The 20,542-nt window shown below is 41.6% G+C and overlaps 1 protein-coding gene across 20 annotated transcripts in view; it reads left to right on the top strand.

Annotated features, from left to right (window-relative positions):
• LOC119553705 (poly(rC)-binding protein 3) overlaps positions 1 to 20,542 on the top strand; it is a 95,055-nt gene that overhangs the window by 49,827 nt on the left and 24,686 nt on the right. The window contains exon 2 of one of the 20 annotated variants that reach the window (XM_037864267.1): positions 5,474 to 5,532. The exons of the other annotated variants lie outside the window; for them this stretch is intronic. The gene's annotated coding sequence lies outside the window, so the exon portion shown is untranslated. The remainder of the gene's footprint in view (positions 1 to 5,473; positions 5,533 to 20,542) is intronic. 20 annotated transcript variants of the gene reach the window in all.

The following is a 20,542-nucleotide window of genomic DNA, read 5'->3' as shown; positions in this document are numbered from 1 at the left end:
TATAAGGAAAATGATTTTTGAAAAATTCTTTTTGCAGTTACTATTATTTTTGTTTGAAAAAACTTTTTGCATCAAAAAATTTAAGTTTTCAAGTCGAGGAAAAAAGTTTTTAAAAAAAATTTAAAAGTTGATTTACACAAATTCGTCCTTTTCAATAAATACTGAATGGGTAAAGAAATGTATTGTATCATTCAAACGGCATTGAAATTACCTTTCCATTGATGCCTATAGTTTACAAGAAGTAAATTCAAGTTATGAGTATACTTAACTTTTGTTTTGTCAAAATACATATGCCGACCAGTGTATGTATAAATTTAATTGGCAATTCCGCCTTCTTTACTATTGGTAATCGATGCCATTAACGTTTTTATAGTCTTTTCTAGTAATTGAGCAATCATAGGGCTAGTTTCACAGAATTGTTGGCGGCGTTTTATTCCACTTACCTTTTTACCAATATATGTACTTGGTATTTTAGAATCCGGACAGAACTGTATATTAATATTACTTTTCTGCCCGCCAGAGAGTAATTTAAAGACCCAACCAGAATCACTGCCATAAATCATTGCGTTGAAACGATGATTCGAAGGAGTTGTCTTAATGGCTTTGGTCCATCAATCGTATGTTTTCCTCCGTGCTGCTGTAAGAATACGCCAGTACATTCCAATCCATTCTCCTGGATAAGACTTGCCATATCGAGGCCGCCCTGTTGTTCAGAAGTGGGCATAGGCATAGGCTCTTTCCGTAAGGGCTTTTGGCTGGTGGTGCTGCTGCTACCTCGCCACTTAACCGCTTTTCCGTCTCTTGGCTTTTGTCTTTTCACACTCTCCACCGAGGGATGTGGTGGCGCGGTGGAGGAGCACCACCTGACCTGCCAACCAATTGGCGTATGCCACCAAATGTCATTTAACCCACCCAGCCGCCCACCCGCCCACTCTTGTCCGCTCTCTTGGCTGGTGAAATATGCAAGGCAAATGTAATCATTATTGATTTTGTAGTCCGGTCTCTATGGAACGGAGAACTCGGAACTGAACCGGCCGGAAGGGAGGGGAGGGGGGCTGACTGGGCATTCGCACACATTAGTATGTTAGATTATCCAAACCGTTGCTGCTGAGGCTGCTTAAATATGCAAAACGTTGACGATCCTTGGGCGGCGGAGCAGCGGGCAGACGGATGGGTGCGGGCGCCCAAGGAGACCAAGGACCCGTCACACACATTAGAAATTTAACAGGTTAATGTCCAAAGTCGTAAACGAGACCATTTATTTATGGCCACATTCCGACTTCTCGTCCTCGCCCCCGTCCCCCTTCCCGGCCAGCACTCAGTCAGGTTCTCCTAATTTTCATAAAATATATGAGACCACCCCCACTCGAGAGTGTGCGTGTCGTGAACATAAAAATCTGTAAAACAGACGCTTGCCTTGAGAGACCTTGAAGGGCTTTGATAATGACTGCTGCCTCTCTAACCACCTCGCCTCACCCTCCCCATTCCACTTCATCCCCCTTTGTTGCCAGCATAAGCTTTATGTTGTTGAGCTCCTTTTGGGGGTTGGAGAACAGAAACGCTCGTTTCTTTTTCGGGCCAGCTGTCAGATTTGTCAAAGGAGTGAAGGACTCGAGCGACTTGGGGCAGCTTGTGTGGCAGGAAGTTGCCTTGGCGGCACGCGGGCGGGCAGGGACGGGCATGAGGCAGTGGGGAGGTGGGAAAAAGGATCTGGATTCGGAGGGAATGTATCTATCAATCTCCATAATTGCACGCGAAGGGTAAGCTGGAAATGCAAGCATCTTTCGCTGGTTCTCTGTATCAGCAGATGGCAAACACATAGCACAGTCATTACTCACTAAGAGGAACCACCAGAAGGATTTCTGTCAATCTTCTAAACTGATGGTAAAATAGAACGACTTAGAAACGAACTCAGTTCAAGAATGTAAAATCAATCTAGTATTGAAACATTTTACCAATACATGGCATTTGTTAATACTTTGAATTTAAGGTTAATCCAACATTTTCCGTTGCTCTTTGCCAAATAGTCTTCTTGTCTCAAGTCTCAACGTAGCCAGCCGTAAACTATTGGCAATTATCTTTGAAAGCATCCCGGATACATTTCTCCTCTACCGAAATGTATGATTTCACTGGGTAGTCAAGGAAGTATTTATCAATTCAAAATGATATCTAGTCAATCTGAAAAATACTCGCAATCGGTTCAACCAGTTTGATTTGCATCTCGAAATGTGTGTCTGCAGTGCGGAAAACCAGTTGGGTGGGCACATTAAGACCGAAAATGGCTGATATTTCATCAATGCCGTTGACAGTTGCAAAATGTACATATGGGCCAGTTGCCCAAATTGCATCTTGTTGGACTCCGTCCGATAACCAGGCAATCGTTTTCGCCAATCTAAAAACGCATTCGGAGATTGAAATTGGCCATCTCTGCCTGCATCTCTCAGTTGCCAGGCCGCATCTCGTGGGGCATGTGTCTGGCCAGACATTCGTCCATCTACTCAATCATGGGCATGCCCATTTCTAGGAACGTTTTCGCCGCAGCAGCTGCCCCAGACTTTTTGTTGCTAATTACCACACAGCCAAATAGCGAACCGCAAAAAGGCAAAGCCACAGAGACTGCAATAAACATTGATTTTTCCAAAGACGTCGAAGCGGCTTTAACCACTTGCCCATATTGGTGTCGTCGCTCGCTATATTTGGCCAAAGCAAAAAGATTTTTCTTTCCCAAGAAACGGCTGCAAAAATTGCCCAATTTGTCGGAGTCACATTGCTTGGATGCTTTTTACTTTGCCAGCTCGAAATCATTAGCAACTGTAAACTGCATTGTTACCCCGAAGCCAAATGCCAACATATCAATTCCGCTCGCACCTAATATGTATCTCAAAGATACGCCTTGTGGAACGTCGGCTATTCGAGCAATTCTAAACGGGTCGACATCGACCTGTTTATGCAAATCAGGCGAGAGACAGAGAATATCTTGTTCGCAAATTTCTATACAAAAGCTGATCAAAAAATACACAAAAGCGCGATAAAAATAAAAACATTTTTATTGAGTTAAACTGCCTGCAATGTGTGGGCTTGCCTATAAATGCTTTCAACGAGGAGAGCAGGAGAAAATACAGAAGGGGCCCGAGGAAAGTCGGGGAGAGCATTTCAATTGCGGGGCGTATGGGATTATTAAGGCAATTTGATGATTAATACTCGTAGCTCGTAATAATGGAAGCGTATCAGAGATTGCGGATGATTGACTTGGAATGGAATTTAGTTATGCAGGGGCTTTAGTTTGTGGCGACTTACTAACACTCCCATTTCTAACGGAAAAAATTTAACATAAGTGGTCTATAATTTTAAATGCTCTCCATGAAAAACGTAAAATGCTTCAATTTTTTCCCTGCAAATTGAAAAATTACCGAGCTACGAATTGAAGGCCTACATTGAAAAGCTTTTTTTAAATATCCTCAGTTGCAACATCTGGTAACCTTTTGCAGGAGATATAAAATTGTGACTGGGTTAATATATTCATAAACTCCAAAGATCACTTCAAAAATGTAACCTGTTCTCTTTGGAAATACAATGAAAATATTTAAAAATGCAATAAAGGTGAACACCTTTTTTAAACAAATGTTTGGGTGTTTTTTAGAAGGGACTACCAGGCAAAAACACTTTCAATACATATGTCATTCACAAGCTGATAAGATCAATTCTAAATTGGTTAAATATTGGCACGAATCTTCCATACTTTTTACCGCTTTTCCGTGCGCTTTTAAATTAGCTTTCTGATGGTAGTCTTACCTTTTTTCAGTTTTGGCAAATGGTGTTTTCGCTGATTCGTGTAAACAATTTGTCCGGCAATTAATTGCTTTAAACGTGACGCATAGCGCGAGAAGCTCTAATTTACGCTCGCGCTCGGTGTGGAAATGCTCTCCAGCTTTGTGTTTGATAAACAATTATGATGGCTCTCTAAAAACGCCTTCTGTTTCTGTTTATTTGGTTTTAAATGTTTTTTCGCTGTTGCTTTTTCGCTTTTGATCAAGTAAACTAAATGGGTGTGTGTGCCACAGTTGTTGGTTTTGCCTTTGTTTATGTGTCGGCATTTTCATTCATAGTCAGTCGGACAGTTTTAGATGATAAATCTTTTTATGCGAGGGGCAGCACGCGCTATTTTTTCATATACTCAGCGCGGCTGTATCTGTATCTATATCTGTAGCTGAAAATGTGTGCTCTGTGTGTTATGGCATTATCATTAGCTCTTGGGATTTTCGCTCTTTTCCTCAGGCAAGTTCATTAACTTTTGGATTGTGCGCGGGGGCAACAATTTGTCAAAAATTCTGTCAGACATGCGATTTTTTAATTATTATTTTATATACCCGGATTATGTGCACATCGTTTCTGCCTATATGTTGTTTATTTCCCTCTCGCATTCTCCATCCAAGCTGACCCATATGCGGCCCGAGCATTTCTCCTCCATAATTCTCTATTTATGCCTGACATGCGAGCTACCAAATAAAAGTTTACCCAGGCAATTAAGAAGGCCCAGACAAAGTTGTGTCCGGTTTTAATTTTTGGAGTTGTCTTTGATTAGCCGTTGCTGCCCCACTTGACCAAATGATAGATACACTGACTGGCTGGCTGACTGACTGACTAACTGACTGACTAGCTACCTGCTGAGCTGGTTTACTTTAGCTTTTAACATCTGTGTGTTTAGGGGTTAGCAGTACCAGTTCCGTTTCGAATTCGCCAAGTGACGTCACAATTATTAAAACCCATAAGAGACTAGGCTAAGTTGAGCACCTGACTATGAGACAACAATGGATTATGCCATATCGTCATAATTCGCTTAATATGCGTGCGAATCGCCGTTTAGGAAAAGCATACACCCCGTCTTTAAATCCAAGTCAAGGGTACATGTAGTACCGGTTCAATAAAACCAGCATGGAGACCAACCGGACTTATCCTAAACGCCACCTGACAGCTTCCTTGTGTTAACCAGCCAAAGCGTGAGACAAAAGATTAGATCGGATATCTTATTTGCATTATGAATTCGATTTAAGAAGTAAAACGTGTGGGGTTTTTAAACTAAAAAGCCATATTTTCCTCAAGATACGCACTGTCTGAAGTGACCGAGGAGTAATTTTCCGTTTCCTGGTCTAATCTAAACATTCCAAATGTGTTTTCCAACAGCTGGTTGCCAAAGTAACACAGCCGCAAGAGGAAAAATCCAATAAATTCATCTCTTAGCGGCCAAGTTTGTTTACCCTCTAGATACTTTCCCTAGCTCATTTAGTTTCCCGTCTTAAAATTATTTACTCTGCTTGAGTCGCTAGTAAATTGGAAGTTTGTGCCTGAGTAAATTCCATATGCAAATGTTTCCGGTGGAGATTCTGATTTATTTACTTGAATGATTTAAAACTATTTTGTTTTCCACTTGCTTTGAAACGTATATTCATTATATTCTCTTTTCGTCTCGTTTCAGGTACGTGTCCATGCATTGAATTTTGTGCCAACGAATTTTGAAGGCATCTCCCATTTCGTGTAAGATTTTTCCCGCCCATAAAATGTCTGGCTGTGAATAGATTTCTCGGAATGAACTTTTTCCAGTAGCAGATGTTTCAGTAATTACGGCATTCATCAGTCTAGTTGGCTAGCAAGTGATTTAGCCATCAACAAATCAGGATTAATCAGGGGAACATGAGTGGTGTGGAGATAAAGAGGGAGAAACTCGCTTTGGGATTGCTTTAATAGGGACAAGATCGATAATATCAACTGTGCAAGATATTTATTACTTTCGCAAATAGCGCAGCATTGCTAGACCTTGCTTTTACTTATACGTCTTCGGAACTCTGATCTATATCAATATTTTGTTTGCCACTACAAACTTGATACAATAACTGGCACAATCAATATTTGAACAATCAGGTTTTTGGACCCAAGGCGCGCCCAAGAATAGTTAATAATATCCGGCCGAGAGAGGAAGTCGCTTATTTTGCACAGCGGACTTCTGACCCCCCTCTCAATCAGTTTGATTTGCGGTCGGTTCGGGAGCGGCTTTTAAGAGCAGCGTATAAGTTTGATGGCTGACAAATAAGTATCAGAGAAATTGTGGAAAACTCATCTTTCTCTGGCAAGGGAAAAACTAGTTATTCCTGCAACTTCTCTGCCTGTTTTTTCGGGCTCAAGAAAAGTTTTCCCGGCCCGTGCAGCTGGTGGTTATCCAGTAGCAAAAACTCGTATCATGGCCGAGAGAGGTTCGTCTCCTTGCCTGGCCTGTGCCAGAAACTTTTCCATCATAATCTACTTAACTTTTGCTGCAATCAATTGCAGACTTTTGTAGCAGCGCTGTGCCGCCTCATTGCATTTTACACAGCCTCTCCAGCGCTTCTCCACCCAGATCTGAGCAAGATTTCTTTGTGTAGATACAAAACGAACCGAGAGATACATTGCCTTTGCCGTTGCCTTTCGCATTCGTCGAGCGGGCAGGCCGTTAATAGAAAAGTTGTCAATGTTTTTTAGACGGCTGGAGGGGGGCGAGTGTCAGCCGCTCTTATCTTATCAGTGCAAAACGGGGGGAGGTGAAGTTGCAACATTCTGCTGCCTGTCGTTTGCATAGTCTGGCCTGCGGATGCATCTGCGTTTCGTCCGGCGTCAGATATATGTAGCTATAGCTAGCACAGCAGATACAACTGCATCTACCGTGTACGAGTTTCTCCTACACGCAAAAGCTATCTAAATACGTGCACAAAGAGAGAGAGAGTACTCACACAAAAGCTCCGCAGATATAGATACTGCCCACAGGCGGCACATGCATTCTGTAGATACAATATCTTAAAGATGCACTGAAGCGTAATTGTTGTTACCTATCCTTCTCTCTCTCCCCCCGCTGCCGTCCCCTGGCCCCCGACAGGTCTTGTTGAGCTTGCTTGTTAATAATATTGAACAAAAACAAGAAAAGCTATTGGTTTCGCCCAGCACCGAAGGTTACGGAGTATTTATCAAACAAAGGGCAATGTTCTTTACATCGCAAACGACGGAAAATGATTTTTCCTTTAATGCGACAAAGAGAATGGGCGAATGCAGCTCCATGGGGATTACATTGAAATCATAAGCTGACGAATATCTATTTTTTAAAAATTCTTTTTGGAATTGCGCCAGTCGTTGCGTTCATAAAGGATGTATTGCATTGAAATGTGCATTTTTTAAAGAAAAACTTCTGCAATAAATAAATCTAAAAGGTTATAGGTATAGAGTATTCTTTTATTAAACGTTATTGTTTGTTACACAATAATATTTCTATAAATATTGCCCCATAAATGATTTGCTCTGCTGACTTATCGAACTAATAAACTTTCCTCGCAGAACGATTCTCGACTGACCCGCTTAGTCATCTTGGGACCGAGTTGCATCTCTCAATTTGGCTGGGGATTCTGAGGCTTGGGTCAAGCCATATTGAACCCTGAAGCCCCCAAAGCCCTCGTCTTCCCATTGTATCTAAGTATCTCGTTTTTCAAAATTGGCACATGAGTCCGGGCACTGTCAGTCTCTCTCTCTCTGGCATCGCTCCCTTCCGCTCGCTCTTTTCGATTTAGTTTGAGTTTAAGGCTTTGTGCTCTGCTGACTTCTGGCTAATTGTTTGCTGCTGTTTTGTTATTGCTGTTGGCAGTATCTATCTGAGCGAGTAACTGGATGTATCTGTGAGTATCGAGTATCTATTTGCCATTGCATTGTTGTCTCGTTTGCGCACATAATTGTAATTGATAGTTTGACTTTTACAAAGCGAAGAGGGAGAAAGAGTCGGATGCATTGTGCATTAGTTAAGGGCTCTGCTTACGGGCCTGCTCCTCCTCTGATGTTGTTATTGTTTTTGCTCTGACAGGGTAATTGGATAGCTACGAAAATACGAAAATAGTCCAACCCAAAGACCTTCAGCTTGACTTGGGACGCCATCGAAACGCTTGAACTGTGATATTTTCCGCATAAAACCTTTGCAAACCAGTTTTCCCCCACATACGAGACATTACTCATACGCCAAGTGGAACATTAGCACTTCTCTCGGGAGACTCTAGCTCAATTCTTCGCTAAGTTATGTGCATTTCAAATGTGTGAGCAAAGAAAAAAGTTCATTCTCCTCTTCCTTATCCGTTTTTGTTGTTGTTCTATCGCAAACTCAATCAAATGTTTAAGCTCTCTCCGGATCCCGCTCGCTCACTGCACTGAAAACAATATTTTAGGGGAATTACTTGTTTATTTTCTAAAATAAAAAAGGAAGAAAATGGCATTGATAAGAATGTGTAATCCTGCCAGTGCAAATGGTAAACAAATGGCTTAAATAAAGACCGGGATTGTCAAAAATAAGAACAAAATACATATGTATGCTCAAGGGGTTTAAAAAAGTTGCACTTCTGTCTTAAGAATTTCATATTGTATTGACCTTTTCCATATATATGTTTCCTCGTCATAAAGTAGATCATTTTTTTCAGTGCAAGTGCAGCAGAATCGGTTCTGCATGTGTGTGTTTCTCGTTCCGTTGGTTACTTGCTCTCTTCCTCTTGCTTTTTCTTTGGCCGTTGGTTGCTTGTGTTTTTATTTTTTTGCGTATATCAAGCGTTCATTGCCCGCTATTCGCTGTGCCTGCCTTTTTTGCCCGTTGTTTGTGTTGCTTTTGACTTTGCTGCATTTTGATTTTGGTTTTGTATCATTTTATTTTTAACGTACACACAATTTGTTAATCTGACTCGATGTGTTGTTCTGTTTTTATTTTTAATTCGCATAATTTAGCATTTCGTTACGATGGAGTCGTGGTGGGAAAGGATAAAGGGGGTGCTAAGCAGGGGTTGTGGGTTCGCCATTGCTGTCTTCAAGGTCACAGAGTTGACCTTCTTTCGAAAAGCTCTGCTTTCATGGCTGATTATATCGAGTTGATATATGTAGATACGCGATAGCTGTGCAGATAAACTACGTGGTTAATAATTGCTTTCAATAACATAATTCGATTATGACGGAACTGTCATTTTAATGGTCACATACAATTTCACTAATTACGTAGTTGTTGTAGCAGGCTATCTGTCTTCATAGTTTTCAGGTATTTCCGATTAAATCGTAATGTTTTCTGTTATCGTTAAAATATGACCGATTATAAAGTTCCATTTCGAAAGTTTAGTCACACTGACCAAAATAGTTGAAATCGAACGTACATGATATCGAAACTTCAAAGTACATGCTATCTTTTATTTATTATTTAATATTTCCGCAGTCAAGGAAAGTAATAATATTTATGATGTATGATTATGACAATAAGGGTTATTTTTGTAATTTTTATGTTTCTGTTCTTGATTTTAATGCAAACGCATGTTATAAAATCTATCTATTATGGGATGATCAGTGTACTAATCACATCGAGTGAGGGAACATATTACTACACATTTATCGCGGTTGTATTCCACCTCACCACCCCCTTTCGGATGTCTGATTAATCTCTCTGCCCGATTGCTTGTCAATTTATGATCGTACTGGCAGTTCTTGTTTTTCTGTTGGACTTGCCGGTTCTTGCAGTCATTTAATCGGTCGGTAGAGTCCGTATGAATGTGCATAATGGTATTTATAGAGCTCCGCATGCAAGGGCTTCAGTTACTCGTGCTTTGTCTTGCTGATGTATTTAATTTGCCGATTTAATTTAAGTTGAACGTAATCAAAATACAGCAGGAAAGAGAGGCAAGCGAAACAAGCTGTTTCGCATTTTATTTAAAATTCTATTTTTATTCACTTGCCCATGCGTTTTGCTTGCCTCTTTTTGCTTTGTTTTTACTGCCTTGTTTTTCTTTTTTGCATTTTTACTTTGGCCTGCCAACTATTTTTGTTTACTATTTACTTTGTGTTGTTGTCGCTCACTGTCGCCGCCGGCATTTGCGAAAAGGGGCGGGGCGGGCCAGGGCGGTCGGGCGTGGCAGAGGGCTTAGTGCGTTGATTTCCCGACCTAGCCGGCGACAATATTTGTTGTGCACTCGACGCCAAAGCCGCCAGGAGGGGCAGAAGGGCGGGGTGCGACGCGGAGCGGGCAGGACCAGGATCCACAAAAGCGAGTACACCATATAATAGCAGGGGCGCGACGAGAGGGGCGCAGACAAAGGCCAATGGGAAGGCAGTTCGCCCGGCATTCCTAGCACTAGACTGAAGAAGCCTAGGCATTTTGCGGTAACAGTGGGCCGAGAACCTGCGAAACTTGAATAAAATAAACGTACCCTCCTGTTTTCGCTTGAATAACCCTTTAAGTTATCTCTCCAACGTTACAATAACCAAATATTGATCTTTAACCGGAGTGATCACCCCTTAATGCAAGAACAAAACAACCCACCACATGTATGTACTTAAGTGATTGTGTGAAAATAAGATTTGTATCTCTAAGTTTTAATCTTAATTGTGAGCTAGGTAAACTTATTCATAAAACATGGAAAGAAAGTTTAGCTTTTGGCCCTTCTCAGCGATGCTATAATGGTTCGATTCGATTGCTATAAACAATTCGATCTCTAGAAACATTTGAAATCAAAGCTGATAATAGACGTTGAGGTCTGAAAACAAAGACATGTAGGTCCAAACCTGCCCCTTGTGCTTTACCAATATTTATTGTGGGTTGTCATAAACTCGAATACTCTTGAAAAGAATTTCACGTGGTTGGACGTGTTAATAAAATCTTAATGATTTTAAAAAGCCCTGTGGGAATTGGAACCTCTAGTTACTTAAAAGTATATTTTTTCTAAAAAATTTAAAAGCAAAATTAAAACCAAACTTCTTTTCTATTCGGATGCATTTTTGTAATCATGCTCGGTCAGATGGTCACCCTTCCAGGGGTTATTACGGGAATTGCTTTGGAACTACAAATTTAGAACAAGATTGGTTCCCTACTTTCTTTCCTTACACATGACTTGACACAATTTTAGTGAAATAAATAATTTAGCTTCAATTGGGAATTACGCCGCAGCCCGCGTTTTGACCACAAAAGCTTCCCACACCTGATTGTTTATGGTTATGGCCTCCACTGTGCCAGCTCTGGGTCCCTCTCTGTGCCCCTTTCCCGCGCACCCCTTTCGGCACTCCGCCACTGCCTGGCTGCCAAATGAGTTTTGTAGTTGCTGTTGCTCTTGGGTTGCATGCCACTCGCAACGGCGCAAAAGTTCCTAGACCACTCCAAAAAAAGAGAAAAAAACACAAAATTTATATGCGCCGTCGCGCATGCAGTCGCTGCCGCAGTCGACGTCGAATGTTGACACGTACGGCGAAGTCGCGCCTTGTATGGCTTTCAATGGCAAGCAGATTATTAATATTGCAAATGTGTGCGGAGAGCAGAGTGGCGATACCGAGCGGCGACTGAGCATCCGAGCCTATAAATGTGACTTGGCATTAGGACTATGGGTTTATCTGCCTTTAAGACGGCATATCGGGGTGGATTAGGCGAGTGTTTCACAGTTACGGTTAGATGGGTGATACGAAACCGGTTGCAATGTGATTTACCTCGAAGACGGGCCCCTTTTTGGGGATTTGAGTTGGGAAAAACAGGGCAATTCAGGTAGAAGCTTTACATTACTATCATTAAACTCGGGGTTTATAAACGGGTTGCAATGTTTTTGCCAAGATTGCCTAGGTTATATTGACTTTTAAAGAAATCAAAGAGAGCGGAAGTCAGAAAGAAAATATTATAAGTTGTATTATAATATATTTTACATAAATTCTCTTTATTCTGCAGATTATTTAGAAAATCTTTTGCGTAGAAGCTGTAACTCTTAATTAAAGGTGATAAAGGCTTCTACTTAAACTTTCCATATTTACTTTCTCACAACATAAACTTATTGTGTTAACTAATATTGAAGACTCGTAAATTATAATGCGAGTCTTTGTTTTCCCAGACTTTGAAAGAAACCAAATCCCCCGAAATGATGTGTGAAAAAATGTGTGGATTAAGATTTTCTTCGCAACCGAGATTGCAGATGATCCGTTGATTGCTAGAAATAATTGCAAATCTTTCGGGGAGACAGAGCACATCTCTCTTTGGCTCTCAGCCGTAGGGCAACGTCATTATCAGTATCAAAACTCCATCATCGACTTGGCGGAGAAGGCATATCGCACAGTGCACTTTGCACATTGCTCGTGGGCAACGTCGACATGCGCCTCTTTTGTCTGTTGACTTCCACTGGGTGCATCTGTGTGCCTACACACACACATACACACGGGCCTGGGCATACTCCACTCGGTGCGATATGTACATATCGGTGTGTATATTGCGACTGTCTGCGCTTCAGAGTTGTATAGCAATTGAATATTTGCAAGAGATTTCCGTTCATTAAACCCGACAGCAGCAGCCGCAGAAGCAGTGCAGAAAGCAGAAAGAGAAGGGTATATGGGGGGAGAAAGAGACGGCGACAGAGAGCGGAGAACCACCGTAGGCGGACTTTCGGGCCTCGAGGGGGATCCGTTTGGGGGCGGGGAGGGGGACGGGCCTGGTACTCGCTGTTGCTGATTTTAATTTTTATTTCATCCTCCCTCGAAGCGAAGAAGAAGTAGATAAGCGAGCGAGCGAGAGAGAGGGGGAGAACGAGTTGGATAGAGATGGGGAGAAGGAGCTTTGGCTATAATTAAATTCCTCTTTAAAGTTTCGCGCGTCGATTTTGTGTGCATTTAGAGGAGGAGAGATCCGCTGCACTGCTGCACTCGGAAAACTAATTTCCCAGAAATCTATTAATTCGCTGCACTTTCAAGCTGAACATATTTTAATATCATATTTTGACACTTAGTGTTTGGATACATTTCTAAGAAGGTTGTCTTCAAAATACTTTATAGATAAATTCTTTGATAAATGCTGCTTATAAATATACCAAGTTTAAATTTACCATGCTAGTAATATATATAGTCAAGTTTGCATTTTTAATTTTGAGGAATAGAATAGTTGACCCTCTGATCGCGAGATTTTGGGTGTGAAGGAGTTACTAAAAACAAAAAACAGTAAGTAATGTTCTAATACCAATTGCACTGAAGACTAAATAATAAAAAGTTTACCTTACAGTTTCGTTTCTATATTAAAGAGTCTAGAATTTCGATTTGTGGTATTATTTTTAAAACTGATTAATTTTAGTTTATTACTTTGGAAGTATCAATATCGATGCCAAATCGATACTCAATAGTGTAGAATTAATGTAACAATTGGTTTATGACTATTTTTTGCGATGTAGCTACTGTTTTTATAAGTTTTATTATGTCTGCGAAAAATGGCAATAAAATCTGTTCCCGGTTTAGGCACCATTTCCAACACATATATATATGTACCTTCCTAAATACAGACAGGAGGGTGTCTTTATGGAGTCCAAAAGGACTGCTTCTCCCTTACTATACAAAGTATTCGACAAAGTACATTGAACAGTTTTTGCTTTACTTTGGTTTGGCTGCCAAGACTTTGCCCTCATTTAGTTCCAGATGAAGTGGCCAAAAAGCTGTTAAAATTGATAAAAAGAGATTAGCCCTCCCGCGACGGCCAACTTCAGCCAAGCGTTTCGAGTGAACTGAACTAGAGCTGGGCAAATTCACCCCAAATGGGCTTTGCTTGCATATTGATTGAAAGTTCATTATATCGCACTCGCCGAAATGTATCCACCCATCAAAGTTGCATCCACCCAAGACTGCTCCAAAGTTTGACACAAGTTGCGAAGCAACCGCAACTTAAAGTTGAACTCGAAGTTTTTGGGATTTCTGCGGGAAACTCTTGAGCTTCGTCCCACTCCCTCCAGCTCTTTTGGCTGTTCCTAATTGCTGCACGTTGCATGTTCTCGGGTTCATCTGGGGCATGTAAGCTACTTGAACTGCACCAAACCAAACCAAACCATTCCGAACCGAACCCGTCATAATACCCTTGAAGGATTTTCGGTGGCCAAAACCAAGGAGAGTGGTGGGAACGAATGAATGACCGACCGACTGATGTGTGCGGTGGCTCCGAATCCGGATATCTTTGCTGTTTTGGCCGGGCCAAGATTGCGATTCAACTTGAACCAGGAAAACATGTTTGCAACTTCCAGCTCGGTGGCAATGAAAACTGTTGGAAAGGCGGAGGAAAAGAAAAACCTGCAGGTTCCACAACTTTGACTTCGGCTCGGAAGGCGAGGAGGCACGCCAAGTTTTCCTGGCCAACCTGCCTCCGGCCCCCGTTTATTCATAGAACATGTTTGGCCATTTTCTGCTGGCTGCATGCCCGCCTTCTGCGCCCCCCTTTTCTATTATCCCCTGCATTTTATGTTGCTTTGGCTTCTTTTTGTTTCTCGTCGGTTTTTGCCCGCTGCTGCATGCATTGATGCATTTTTCTTGCTAACAACAGCCCAGTCAGCCCAGCTAGTTGTGGCCAAGAGGAGGACGGGGCGCTGCCTTTTTTCTGCAGGTATGTTGGCCCGGTCTGGTCTGGTTTGGCTTGGTTCGCTTTCCTTCTCTCCTTTTCGGAATGGCTTTTCACGTTGTCGTTGCTTGTACTAAATATGCACTAAATGCTATTTATTTTCATGTGTCTGTGAGTCTGCGAGTGCTCTAGAGTGCGACTGTGTGTTTGTGTGGCAGAGAAGCGGCATAAGTTCCCGGGATCTCTTTCCAAAAGGCGGATAAACGAATTAAAAATGCTCTCGAGTGCACCCGAAACTTCAAATACGGTATAAGTAGATGATGAAGATTGAAATGGTTCTGCATTTTGTCTGCCTAAAGCATTCCATTTTATTTATTAGGAGCGTAAAATTAAATCTGTGCTTCCAACGAATCGAAAAAAATTGCCATCAGTTTAATAAAAGTTCAATTTGTAGTCAAACATTTCTACACGCAGCTAAACAACTTTTATTTTAACAATAATTTAGAAAATGGCAAGTTTCTTATATGAGAAACCTCTGATTTTCTGAATACATATTGTATTATTTAGAATGATTTTAGACTAAGCAAATGTACTGGATTAGATAGAGTATGCGCTGACCAAAATTGTTCTCTTGTTAGCTGTAAACCTGCACATGGGTATGTATGGGAGATATACCTTTCTAGAGCTCTTCGTTCCCAACCGTTTGGCATATTTTCAGCAGCTTTCAGCTACCCACACATTACCCCTGCGCTTTGGCTCTGGCAATTATTTCAAAAAGTGATTTTCGTTATACAAAAATATTGCATAACTGCTCCGCTGGTGCTCTGAGCTGCGAGTGTGGGTTGGGCTTTGGTTTGGTTTTGGTTGGGTTTTCGTTTTCGGGTATCCCCCTGCTGGCTGTCCTAAAAGCAAACTTTGTGCGGTATTTGTTTAGATTTTTATTCCCTTTTTGCGTCGGAAAAATGTATGAATTTCATGGAAAACCTCCATCCGAGCACTGAAGTATTTCTGAAGGAGTTGTTTTTGTGTGGATTTTAAATTCAGCGGCAGCTAACCTTTAAGAACTGCCATTTCTGTCATTTCTTTGGCCCCAAATTGAGTTTGCGTTTGTAGATTATCTTTGAAAGAGGCCGCCGAACGGCACTTGAAATGTGTGCTTTCTCGCCTGCCAGCTTCATCAGCGACTTCTTGTCCAACTTTGTTTGTTAACCAATTTGCAGCGAATCTGAGCCAAACTGAACCCAGTGGAGCTAGAGACTCGGCCATCAATCACAGAAGTATCATTTGGCTAGCTGAGAATCAGACGAACGAATCTCTCAGTCTGCCTGTGGCTCTTTATGGGGCTCTTCAAACAGGGAGAAAATACAAAATAAAAGTAAACTTTGAACAAAGCATTTTTCAAGCATTTCCTTAAGCGTTTCGCTCAAGTTTCATTAGGCAAAGCAAACTTTTAGCTCAGGAAAATATAAAGAGTGGGATGAGAAAATAGGGGCAGAGTAACAAAAGGTTCCCGAAAGGCTTGTGGGCAGGCTTTCATTATGCGAAGAGCTCGGTTGGAGCTGAGCGCCTAAAAGTGCTCTTTATTAAAACCTAATTTGATATTTATGCTCTGCGTTTTAATTAAATTTTTAAACATTTATTTGCCGCAACAGAAATCCTGAAGTTCTGATTCATTCTCCCTGCTATATACCCGAACACATTGTTACTTAAATTGAAATTCCTTTTTCCATTGCTTTATTTTCCCCACAGATTTTTTTATTTCTCTAAGCCATAATTATATTTCTGGCCAGCTCAAATCCAATAAGCATTATGACTTGCCGCTTTCTCCGTGCCCCCAAGACATCGTTTGTCCTGGCCTCCGCCCCGAAACCCGCCCTCACATACTCCGCCCCGCACTTTTTGGCCGGAAAATTTAATGTACTGCCCATATTTTGTCTCTAAAAATAGCCGGGAGGAAAACTTTTCGGGCTGCCTTAAATTTTATGGCCTCAACGACTGTCGCGCTAAATATCCTTGCTCCTGGCGCAACTCTCTTGCCCTCCTGCCCTCCAGACCTCCTGGGGAGCTCCTTTTGCAATGGGAAACATTTTTGTCGCTTTATTGAATTAAAAATTCAAAATTTGCCTTGGCAAGGCAATTTCTTTCTCCACTCGACGACATCGACAGCCGCCCCTTGCCCCCGGCCCATCATTAAATTAATAAATTAAAATGGAAAGCACTTTGTTTCAGACTCCATTTTAGAGCCACGGTGAAAGACGGTCTGGACTTCCCACTCCCGGCACAAAAGCGATGAAATTATTAATTTATGTCATTTACTTACTGGGAGCTGCAACATTTTTAAATTAGCCCCGACGTTCGATCAAAATGAACGGAAGAGATTTTCTAACGCATTATAATTGGAACTGAGTGTTGTCCCCTGCAAAGCTCATTAACGCTCAAAGTTAGTTTGAGTCGGAAATTACCATGGACCAAAAAAACCGATGGTCATATTAATCCATTTTATTATAAATAGATAAAAAAAATCAAATCATTATCGTTTAAAATTGGCAAATGGCACGACGATCTAAAGACCGCTCATCTCTCGTCTCGTTTGCCAAACTGATTTAAAATAATGAGTATTGTGCGAATTTCCAATTCCACTTTGAGTTTTTCGGTTTTTCAATATGATAATATTTATTCTCAAGTTGAAAATTGAAGAGTACATTTCCTTAACTTGATTATTTTGTAATAAATTCAAGTTTTTTTTTCTAAAAAAGAATTAAAATTTTCTCAATATCAGTTTGATCACCAAATTTTGTACTTAAATTCAGTACATCCTCAAATTGAGAATACAAATACTCAATTTGAATACGTTTTAATTTTCTCTGTGTACAGAAAAATCTTTTTAAACTAAATTTTAATTGAACCAAGGCATTCGTAATACTTATTATTGGTAGTAGGTTCCAAATGTTTTCTGTTTTGGCCCACTGTTTTCGACATCGGAAAACTTCCTTCGGGGCGAATGTCTGCGTCTTCCTGCTCCTTAATAGATTTTGTATTTTGATTGATTGCCTCGCTTATTCAATTGTGTTTGTTGTGCCCCCACACCCCCACTAAACCAGTCGGGCTGGCTAAACCACCCACCTCCTATCCACCCCCAACCCCCGGGGCACAAAGTCGCGTCTGCCTTGGCTTATGAAGCGTGTGATTGCTTTACTTACAGCTCCGCTCCTAAGTTGGTCTGGTCTGACAGGATTTAACTGCATTATTAGTTAAATCTGTAGCATAAATTTCAATATCGATGCGGCAACCTCATCCTTTCCCCGTCCCTTTCCCCTGCCCGTTCCTCGGGGGCTTTTGTGTGGGCGGCGATGGAAGGGGCGAGGGCAACCTAAATGAATTTTAATGCCTTTTAAAGCGACTTTCATATGCTGACTGGGTTCATGTTCTAGTTGCTGTTGCTGTTGTTGTTGCGAAACCATACTAGGCACCCAGTGTGTGTGTGGCTTAGTCTTGCACTGTCAGATACTTTTCGAAGTGCACTGTTGCATAAAAGCCGAGAACGAAAAGCTCTCGTTCGCTCGCTACCCCCAATCGGCAGTCCAACGCCCAATGCCCAACTTTTACGTCAGTTACCATGTAAGCTAATACCAGTCGAAAAAGTTGAAATCGGCCACGCCTCTCCGAGTGTATCCCGATGACATCTGACCGACAAAATGTTTGAAACCAAAGGTGTAGATGGGTCAAAGAGGGGGACAGAAAGAGTGAGGGGAGAGGGATTGAGATGCCAAGAGACGGACTTTTTGAGCACCCAAAATATTTTCCCCATTCGCCACCGGTGTTGCAACGATTTCGCTGCAGGCTGGTCAGAGGGATTTCAGCTGCAACATCCTGTTCGCTTCTAATTAGCGCCGGGATAACGAGATCGGTCAGTTATATTCAATTAGCTAATTAATGGCCAGGCCTGAGGGGTTCCCTCTTAGCCTTAATTGGTTTTGGTTTTGAAATTTCAGACTTGAGATTACTAGTGGCTTACTTGTGGCTGCATTGCAACGTGATTACATTTCAATTGAACTCCAATTTATGAACAATTGAAATCAGAACTGTTGAGAGGGGAGTTTTGATTCTAGTTAAGCAATCAACATTACCTAATCTGAGGAGCAGTAGTGCTGTAATATAGTTACCAGTTCTTAAACGTTATTGTTAAATTCCTTCTTAAAGTTCTTTCCCATATGAACAATTCAAACGTACTTACCCCATTAATGGGAATTTGAATTGTTTTCTTTTTGCCAACGCGAATTCTATCTCCATTATACTTCACCTATATACAGATAGCTCGAAAACTTTGTTGTATTCAATGGGAAGCAGCAAATCTTGTTTAAGAAATTAACGCCGCCTTTGATGGCCGATGTCTGGCGATGATGACGAAGATGAAAGATAATGATGATGATGATGATGGCACGCCAAATCGCATTTCATGCTTTGGCATAATCATCTTTGGGTGCTAAAAAGGCGAATGCCCCCTGAAGAGAGGTGCAAACGGGGTGGTGGGCAGGGGGGTGCATGTAATTTATGCGACTTGCAACGGTGCCTTCCGCTACTGCAACAACAAAACAAACAAAGATAGAAACAAACATGGCCTGGGCCATATTTTCAGTCGGTTGTTGTTTTTTCTCCCTATTTTCTAGTTTTTCTCCTCTTGTTTTTAATAAGATTTCTTCAAGCAGACGATGACGATGTCTCAAGACAGGTGTACATGCCACACAGGTGCAAGTCCATATGTTTGCCTGTGCGTGTGTTTCTTTTTTGCGTGGCAACATTTGTAATGTTTCGCCCCGTTGACGTCGTCGGCGTTAATAAAGATGCGCCTCCATCTTGGACCCAAGCCCGCTGAGCTGCAGCAGAAGCTAGGTGGCGTCCGTATTCACTTGTCTATGGGTGGCCTACTTAATTTATGAGACGCGAGAATTCGTTGCACTGTGGAGCAGGAGGAAGACGCGCCGGGTGGAGCATGGTACACTGTGCAATTTGTAATTAGTGCAGGGTGCAGAGCGTAAATCTGCAGCCAAAGAAAATGTATCTGGCAGATACTTAGTGCCTCGCAGGCGACATCCAACGACAACGGAACGGAACAGAGCAGATAATTTGCAGAAAGCCATGGCAAACATCGTGTGATTGACCGCGTTAGGGCAAATAAATGGGGAGCAAAGAACGGGAGGGGTTCGGAAATAGGTGATTTTTCACGGGGTCTAAGGTGCGGAAAGGTGGGAGAATGGGAAGCGTTAGGGAAACTTAATGAAAAAGCTAATGGAATGCCGGGAGGAGAGTCGATGACATTTTTTCTTGGGCTACCTACGTATCAAATAACCTTTTAACGTGCAGAAACCTGACTATTACGTTATAAAACTTTTGGTATTAAATGTTTCAAAAAGTGAATAAAAGGAAACTACTTTTTACTATTTCCTTACAATCTTTCAAGAAAGAATGTGCGCTAAAAGCTTGATTCCGATTTAAATAAAATAAATATGCACGTATGTGGTGCTTAAATATTTCACCTCATTTTATTTGGTTGAAATAATTACATCCAGTGAATAATTACCCCTTCCGAAAAAACTCCCTTAGTAAGCATTCCTTCACTTCTGCACACAAGCTTTTAAATGGCAAATACTTGTCAGTTTACTACCCCCAAAACGTTGAACCGCACTAAATCCTAAATCCGTCCGAAAAGTCAAATTATAAACATGAATTGCGGACGCTTCGGCTGCAGTGAGTGGCCTCATTAAAGTTATTATCTGGAAGCCGAGCAGACTGTTGGTGAACTTTCTGCTGACACTGTGCGTATGGCCGGGGCAGCCACAACAAAGAGCTGCCAGGGGGATTTTAATGTCGAAAAGGGGGCTTGAGCTCGAAATGATTTGGACCGACTGGCGGAATGGAATGGAATGGAAATGTAAATGCACAATAAAGTAGAAGGATTAAGGATTATGTCACAGCCACACATGAATGGAGAAGAAGTGGGTGGATGATACTGATACACAGAGAGACAATGCAAGAAACAATGACAGGAGTGACAAAAATGTTGGCACAGGTTTTTCCTTCAGCATGTTTTACTTTTTCATTCCGGCCAGCATCCTTTATCATCCATCCTCGTGTGGATGATGATGACGGCGATGTGGACATGTGCTTTGTCAAAGGGAAAGACAA

Source organism: Drosophila subpulchrella, chromosome 3L (assembly GCF_014743375.2).
Source record: "Drosophila subpulchrella strain 33 F10 #4 breed RU33 chromosome 3L, RU_Dsub_v1.1 Primary Assembly, whole genome shotgun sequence".
Taxonomy (NCBI): domain Eukaryota; kingdom Metazoa; phylum Arthropoda; class Insecta; order Diptera; family Drosophilidae; genus Drosophila; species Drosophila subpulchrella.
The sequence above is the reverse complement of the archived record's forward strand: the minus strand, read 5'-3'. Positions and strand labels throughout refer to the sequence as shown.